General features: G+C 37.9%; 1 protein-coding gene across 1 annotated transcript in view; it reads right to left on the reverse strand.

Moving 5' to 3' along the window:
* Positions 1-9,049, reverse strand: part of EXOC4 (exocyst complex component 4) — an 837,065-nt gene that overhangs the window by 760,485 nt on the left and 67,531 nt on the right. The window lies entirely within an intron of this gene.

Below are 9,049 nucleotides of genomic sequence, written 5' to 3' on the forward strand. Positions count from 1 at the left end.
TGAAGCAACTGACAAAGGATTAATCTCCAAAATTTACAAAAAGCTCATGCAGCTCAATTACAAAAAAACAAACTACGGAATCCAAAAATGGGCAGAAGACCTAAATAGACATTTCTCCAAAGAAGATATACAGACTGACAACAAACACATGAAAGAATGCTCAACATCATTAATCATTAGAGAAATGCAAATCAAAACGACAATGAGATATCATCTCACACCAGTCAGAATGGCCATCATCAAAAAATCTACAAACAATAAATGCTGGAGAGGTTGTGGAGAAAGGGAACACTCTTGCACTGCTGGTGGAAATGTGAATTAGTACAGCCACTATGAAGAACAGTATGGAGGTTCCTTAAAAAACTACAAATAGAACTACCATATGACACAGCAATCCCACTACTGGGCATATACCCTGTGAAAACCATAATTCAAAAGGAGTCATGTACCAAAATGTTCATTGCAGCTCTATTTACAATAGCCAGGAGATGGAAACAACCTAAGTGTCCATCATCAGATGAATGGATAAAGAAGATGTGGCACATATATACAATGGAATACTACTCAGCCATAAAAAGAAACGAAATTGAGCTATTTGTAATGAGGTGTATGGACCTAGAGTCTGTCATACAGAGTGAAGTAAGTCAGAAAGAGAAAGACAAATACCATATGTTAACACATATATATGGAATCAAAGAAAAAAAAATGTCATGAAGGACCTAGGGGTAAGACAGGAATAAAGACACAGACCTATTAGAGAATGGACTTGAGGATACAGGGCAGGGGAAGGGTAAGCTGTGACAAAGTGAGTGAGGGCCATGGACATATATACACTACCAAACGTAAAATAGATAGCTAGTGGGAAGCAGCCTCATAGCACAGGGAGATCAGCTCGGTGGTTTGTGACTACCTAGAGGGTAGGGATAGGGAGGGTGGGAGGGAGGGAGACGCAAGAGGGAAGAGATATGGGAACATATGTATAGTATAACTGATTGTTATAAAGCAGAAACTAACACACCATTGTAAAGCAATTATAGTCTGATAAAGATGTTAAAAAAAAAACCTGTCACATTTACAGAAATCAATTTGTAAAAATTAAAGTCTAACAATGCCAATATAACAGTAAGAGGTACAGAAACATGCACTGCTTGGAGAATTCTACATTGGTATAACTACTTTAAAAATCAATTGCAAGTAAACTTTAAAAGGCACAACATTCCTATCCATACACACACATGCACCCTAAGAGCAAGGCTTCCCTACCTCCTGGGCATCATGGCACATACAGAAAATAATAGTACTTTTATAGCACAGCTAGGATATATGAAGGTGGCTGCATGTGGCTAGAAAGGACTTGCCGAGAGATTCTGACTGCCCCAGCTGGCTATTCCAAAGGCTGAAATGTTTATCTTAGATATACTATAAACCATTCCAGGGGTTGGGAAACTGTCCTAGAGAAATATATACAAGAATCTTCATTGCTGTAAGGTTCCCAATAATGAAAAACAAGAAACAACTTATACCTTGTCTATGTATAACAGAATGAATAAAGTATGATCTAGTTATATAATAAAATACTATGACAGTAGTAAAATTAATAAACTAAAGTTATAGCACATGAGAAAATCCAAAAATACAATGTTGAATGAAACACTCCAGTAGTAGAATAATACATACTGTATTATATAATTATAAGTTAATTAAGCAATTATATAATTAAAATTAATAAGTAAATTAATTTACTTAAGCCTTAAAATATTCAAAGGACAATACAGTTTGGATGTATAAACATAAAATTTATATATAAATATAAATATATATAAACTACATGCATTGTTTCTGTTTGACAAATGCCCAAAATATGTACACATATACATACATACACATAGTAAAAGTATGAAAACATACAGGAAAAAGATACAGAACAATTTCAGAATAGCAGCTAACCTCTGGGGTAGAAGGGAGAGGAAAGAATTGGGAAAGAAGTCATGAATTCATGGGAGCTTCAATTACACGTGTAATGTTTTATTTTTTTAAAAAAGCATCTGGAGCAAATATAGAAAAATAGTAAGATTTATTAATCTAGTGGGAAGTATATAGGTGATGGCTATATTGATCTCTGATGCATGAATAATGTAATATTCATATTTTATAATACATATTGATTATAAATATTTTAATAAATACAGAATACAGGCACACCTTGTTTTATTGTGCTTTGCAGATATTGCATTTTTTACAAATTGAAGGTCTGCAGCAAGCTTGAGTCAAGCAAGTCTATCAGCATCATTTTTCCAACAGCATTTGCTCACTCTGTCACATTTTGGTAATTCTCATGATTTGTCTAAACTTTTTCATTATTATTATTATGTTTGTTATGGTGATCAGTGATCTCTGATGTAACTACTGTAACTGTTTTGGAATGCCACAAACCACAGCCAAGTAAGATGGAAAACTTAATGGATAAATATTGTGTGTGTTCTGACTGCTCCACTGACTGGCTGTTCCCCTCTCCTCAGGCCTCCCTATATCCAGGGACACAACAATACTGAAATTAGGCCAATTAATCACCCTACAACGGCCTCTAAGTGTTCAAGTGAAAGGAAGAGTCAGTCAACAGGGCAAACTTCATTGCTGTCTTATTTTAAGAAATTGTCACAGCCTTCCCAGCCTTCAGCAACTACCACCTGATGATCGTCAGCAGCCATCAACTCCAAGGCAAGACCCTCCACCTTTTTACTTCAGTAAAAAGATTACAACTCACTGAAGGCTAAGATGATGGTTAGCGTCTTTTAGCAATAAAATGTTTTTAAATTAAGCTATGTATATACATTGTTTTTTTAGACATAGTGCTATTGCATACTTAATAGACTACAGTATAGTGTAAACATAACTTTTACATGCACAGGGGAACCAAAAACTTCCTGTGACTCACTTCACTGTGGTGGTCTGGAACCAAACCCACACTACCTCTGAGGTATACCTGTATTTATATTCTGTATCTTTTTCCTGTTTGTTTTCATACTTTTACTGTGTATATGTATGTATATGTGTATATAGGCTGTACATGTGTAAATACAGACTATATATATTGTTTCTATATATTGATCCATATGTCTGTTTTTGTCCCAATACCACACTGTTTTGGTTACTGTAGCTTTGTAATATTGTCTGAAGTCTGGGAGGGTTACGCCTCCTGCTTTGTTCTTTTTCCTCAGATTTACTTTGGCAATTCTGGGTCTATATATTTATATATGTGTATATGTTATACAGTATTTATTCATATTTATAAACTATATTATTAAATACATTTTTATACATTAAAAATTAACATTTTTCTTAAAATAAACTCTGGTCTTGCTTCATTTTTACATTTAGAAACATATGAACTATAAGTTCTATTTTGTCTCCCTTGTATATATTCCTCAACTCTACTTTTGACCAATCATAGAAGTCAAAGATATTTAATAAGAGCAAATGCAAGGATACTTCAGAAACAGTTGATTTAAAATAGTAAGGGAGGGGACTTCCCTGGTGGTGCAGTGGTTAAGAATCTGCCTGCCAATGCAGGGGACACGGGTTTGAGCCCTGGTCCAGGAAGATCCCACATGCAGCGGAGCAACTAAGCCCATACGCCACATCTACTGAGCCTGAGCTCTAGAGCCCATGAGCCATAACTACTGAGCCCGCCTGCCACAACTACTGAAGCCCGCATGCCTAGAGCCCATGCTCCACAACAAGAGAAGCCACCACAGTGAGAAGCCTGCGCACCGCAACAAAGAGTAGCCCCCGCTCACCGCAACTAGAGAAAGCCCACACGCAGTAACAAAGACCCAATGCAGCCAAAAATAAATAAATTAATTAATTAAAGAAAAAAAATACCAAGGGAGGTCCTGTCCTGAGGACAGAAGTAACTCAAAAGGTGTCAAGATTCTGGAGAATCAGATCTTCACTATTCTAGACATTTGAGTTCCAAAAAGAGAAGTTTCATCTCCTTTTATGTTAGGATTCATAGCTCCCAACGCATGTAAAGAGAATTTTTAAAATATCAGACCCAAAATTCGTAAGATAAATATCAAGTCTCAGAACAAGGTTTGATGAAATAAAACACACATCAAGAAAACAGCAGCAAAATTAAAAAAAAATCATCTCATTTGTGATCTCTTTAAGTTTTATTGCTTAACCTATGCTGGTTCCAAAAAGGAAGGGAGTAGGAAGTCCAATTTCATTATAGTTATATTCACAGCAATCCCAGCAGGAGTGTGAATAAAATGAATAAAGAAGCCACAATGAAATGCCTGTGTATCTTGGGAGTAATTGTTCAGTCAAAACGTTCCAAAGGCAATTTGCCAAATAAAAAGACATAATGGGAATCCAAAAGCTTAAACCAACATTTTACTATAATTATTGGCTTTTCTCCACACTTCGCCCATCCTTCTACCTAAGTTATAGTTGAATTACTGTTTCTAAATTAGACTTTAGTTTCCCTGTATATTACAAAATACTGTGACTGATGAGAATAATAGAAAAAAAGGCTTGCAAAATACATCTTTTACATATTCAGAGTGAGGACAGCATGAGGCCAGCCTCCAACAATTACCATCTTGGTTGAACCTGGACCAATCACTCAACCTCCCTGGATTCAGTTTCCACATTTGTAAAAAGAGTTTTAAAAATAAGCCTTAACTGGAGTATAAGCAGTTTTTCATATATTTACTAGCATAGGTGTCCTCTTATGCAAACTGCCTGTTCATATTTTTGCCTATTTTTCTACTTGCTTGCTTCATTGATTTATAGGGATTCTTTATATATTCTGAATACTTAACGTCTGTCAGATAAATGCCAATCTTTCCATGTATATAGACTCTTCTGTGAATTGCACATTATTTGCCCAGTTCTTTATTATGCCATTGCTTTTTTCATTATTATGTAAGAAAATTAAGTGGATGCTAATCATTTTCCTCTTAATGCGTTGCTTGCTTCTGCCAATCTGTGCCTTGATTTTGCATTTTGTAAGTAAATGTTTTATTTTTTAATTAGATGATGCATAGACATATATAATTCCATACTTTTAGGATAACTTAAACACCTGATAATACACTTAAATATGTCATATAAATATAATAATCTTAACAGTGACAATATCAGTGTTGTCACTGATAATGACAACAGTACCCGCCCCAACTACCTTGTAGGACTGCTGCATCAGTTGAATGATGTAACGTATCTTGCAAACTGTAACATGTAAACTATGATAAGATCACCTCTCAGGGACTTCCCTGGTGGCCCAGTGGTTAAGAATCCGCCTGCCAATGCAGGGGACATGGGTTCGAGCCCTGGTCCAGGAAGATCCCACATGCCGCGGAGCAACTAAGCCCATGTGCCACAACTACTGAGCCTGCGCTCTAGGGCCCACGAGCCACGACTACTGAAGCACGCGTGCCACAACTACTGAAGCCCGCATGCCTAGAGCCCGTGCTCCGCAACAAGAGAAGCCACCGCAATGAGAAGCCCGCGCACCGCAATGAAGAGTAGCCCCCGCTCGTCGCAACTAGAGAAAGCCCGCACGCAGCATTCAAGACCCAACGCAGCCAAAAATAAAATAAAATTAATTTAAAAAAAAGAATTACCTCTCATAGAAAAGTCACTCACAACTCTACCTCTAAATAAGACATCTGTAAAACGGCTCATTCACAAGCCATCAAAGTTCTCATTTAATTAATAATAATCTGAAAGTTTTCAGGAATCACCTCTAACTTTAATTTATGGCACCCCGATGGGAGATCTATTCTACCCAGGGATTCCCTGTTGCAACTTCCTCTATAAAAATGTCAGTTCTAATGGATTACACCCTCAATCCTACTATTTCACAAGATGAGAGAGGAGCTTTAAGAGCCTATGTTAAATTCCCTGCTGAAAATGACTATTACTCTCTAGGCTGACTTGCAGAGCACTTCACAAATAGACTCCCGGGACTTACTGTTCACTATTAAGAATAAGACAAAATTTCTGTCCTTTGTTATAGTATATTTCTTCAACCCCACATTTTTCTATTTACTTAGTAACAGTTTATGCAGTTCTCTAGATAATTTACATCTTCCTCATTTATACAATCCCCTTTAATAATGTGACCCGGATTAATATAGTCCTAAAAACTAGAACTGCAAAGACTTCACACATAATTTCAAGAAAGTCAAATTTTTATACACTGGCTCCTAAAAATAACTTAAGTCAAGAAGATAGGTAGTGCAGAATGTGATAAGCAGAATAATGGTCCCTGAAAGATATCCATGTCCTAATACCCAGAGTCTGTGAATATGCTGCTTTACATGGCAAAGGAGACGTTGCACATGAAATTAAGGTTAAGGACCTTGAGATGGGGAAAGGATCTTGGATTATCCAGGTGGGAATCAATTTAATCACATGGGCCCGTAAGAGAGGAAGAAGGAAGCAGAAGAGTGGGTCAGAGAGATGTGAGGTGGGAAGGATGTGACCTGAGAAAGATGTGACACACCATCCCTGGTTTTGAAGATGGAGGAAGGGAGCCACAAGTCAAGGAAAGCAAGAGCCTCTAGGAGCAGGAAAAGGCAAGGAAATGGATTCTCCTGCAGAACCTCTGGTAGGAACATAGCCCTTCCCACAGCCTTCATTTTAGCCCAATGAGACCCATGTCGGACTTCTTAGGGACTTCAACTGTAAGATGATCAATGTATGGTGTCATTTGTTGCAGCAGCAATAGAAAACTAATACCTAGTTTTTGGTTGTTGTTTTTTTCTTTAAGATTTTTTTTGATATGGACCATTTTTAAAGTCTTCATTGAATTTGTTACAATATTGCTTCTGTTTTATGTTTTGATTTTTGGCCACGAAGCATGTGGGATCTTAGCTCCCCGACCAGGGATCGAACCCACTCTCCCTGCACTAGAAGGTAGAGTATTAACCACTGGAACACCAGGGAAGTCCCATAATACCTTATTTTCACAAAAACAAACTGAGCATACTCTGGAACCCAGCTACTATTTGTCAGCTGTGTCAACTTAAACCCATTATTAACCACCCTCAGTCTTGGTTTTCTTATCTGTAAAATGGGGCTAATAGTGCCTCTCTCATAAGATCGCTGAAAGGACTGAATGAGTTAATTCATGTAAAGCACTTATTTCTACTGTTAGAAGGTACTAAACACATCTTAACTACTGCTACTATTGACTTTAATCAGTAATAATTTAATTACCTTCTTTTTCAGTCACCCCCCAGAAAAATCAAGAGATCGACAGTCTTCCAAACAAGTCAAGGAAATGAGCTTTTCTAAAACGAAAGGTTTGTGCACATATCTACAAGCCGTCTCCATAATGGTCCCAAGCTCCACTCATCTATCACACAGTTCTTCCAGAGTCATCCCCACGGACTGCTGAAGTCAAAGTGTCACTATGAACTCCACTCAGTGATAAAGGCTATCTACAGGGCCTGACAGGAAAAGCGCGCAAAGAGGAAGAGCTGTCTTATTAAAAATAACAGATGTTGCAAAATTAGTTTCTACTGAAATTTTCCATCACTGGCATTTTCTTCAGCTTTTTTGGTATTTATATTTTTCATTTTCAAAATGCCTGACCCATCATCTCTTCATGAACAATTAAAATTTTTATTTCACTTGGCCATTGACTCAGCAACATTTATGTAAATTGATATAACCAGGCTAAGCAATAATTCACATTATAAAAACACAAAGATCTAACAATTGGTAATTTCCACAAAAGGTAGAGGTAAACTACAGATCAAAAGTATTAATGCATTTTCTATTTCATAATTCCACACTCTCTAACAGCTCAAAGCAGTGTCAAAATTCAAAGAACAGCAATATTACAACAGAAAGGAGGAGAAAACAAAACCTGTTAATTCCAGGAAGAAGCTTGAGCACAAACCTCTGTAAAGTGTCATAATAAAAATAAGTGCTTGGGTTTTAGGAAAAAAAATCAGTAAATAAGACTAATAGAAAAATTTATTATAAAGCAATTCCTGTACTTTTCCTACAGTAAAAGCAATACTCTTCAAGATTCCAGGCCTAAATAACCCTAAATTTTAATTAAATTATATTTTATAAAGTAATTAAATATGCCCCAGCAACAATATATTGTTAGGCTCTCAAAAGAATCACTTTCAGTTAGTTGCACAAAACACACTGACCGAATCCAAATTATTTTTCTACCTCTTCATCATTTCAAGGTCTATAGGACTACAGAACTAGTAGGAACTAAGTTTTATCTGAAAAGCCAATGATAATCAATATTACTATTTTCTTTAAAAGGCATTGAGACCTTTAGCCGTCACACAAAGGCAACTGTGGGACAGCCCACAAAAAAACATCCAGTCACCTTCTCCCTAGCCCAAAGCTGCGACAAACAGGGCAGGTGTTTGCAGACCCCAGAAGGTCTGAATCCAGCTGAGCTGAACCTTCTGATGGGGCAGGTCTGAGCCACTCCAGAAGAATTCCCTTAAATCTTTGCATCCATATTCAAAGTACACCTTCCCTCCCCAAACTTTAAATATAGGCAAAAATGGCTCTCCTCTGTCTTATTCAACACAATATTAGGTTGCGCAGGAATAAACAATAATCGTTTGTGGATATGTCCCCAAAGCGCACTGTGTGTGTCCGCGCATGCACACACACGCATGCAGGCACATGTAGACGTGGAGAGGCCACTGGAAGATATAAGAAATCAAGATATAGGGCAGGGGTCACACACTCAAAAGCTCTCAGACCAGGAAGGTACTACGTGCAGCAGCTGGGTAAAAGCTAACAGGATCAACAGAAGTTACAGCAAAACATCAGAACAAAAAGCATATGCTCCATCAAAAAGCATTCAGGGGGCTTCCCTGATGGCGCAGTGGTTGAAGGTCCGCCTGCCGATGCAGGGGACGTGGGTTTGTGCCCCGGTCCGGGAGGATCCCACAGGCCGCGGAGCGGCTGGGCCCGTGAGCCGTGGCCGCTGAGCCTGCGCATCCGGAGCCTGTGCTCCGCAACGGGAGAGACCACAACAGTGAGAGGCCCGCGT

Source organism: Aethalodelphis obliquidens, unplaced genomic scaffold, assembly GCF_003676395.1.
Source record: "Aethalodelphis obliquidens isolate GAN/ISIS:26980383/991018 unplaced genomic scaffold, ASM367639v1 scaffold5, whole genome shotgun sequence".
Classification (NCBI taxonomy): domain Eukaryota; kingdom Metazoa; phylum Chordata; class Mammalia; order Artiodactyla; family Delphinidae; genus Aethalodelphis; species Aethalodelphis obliquidens.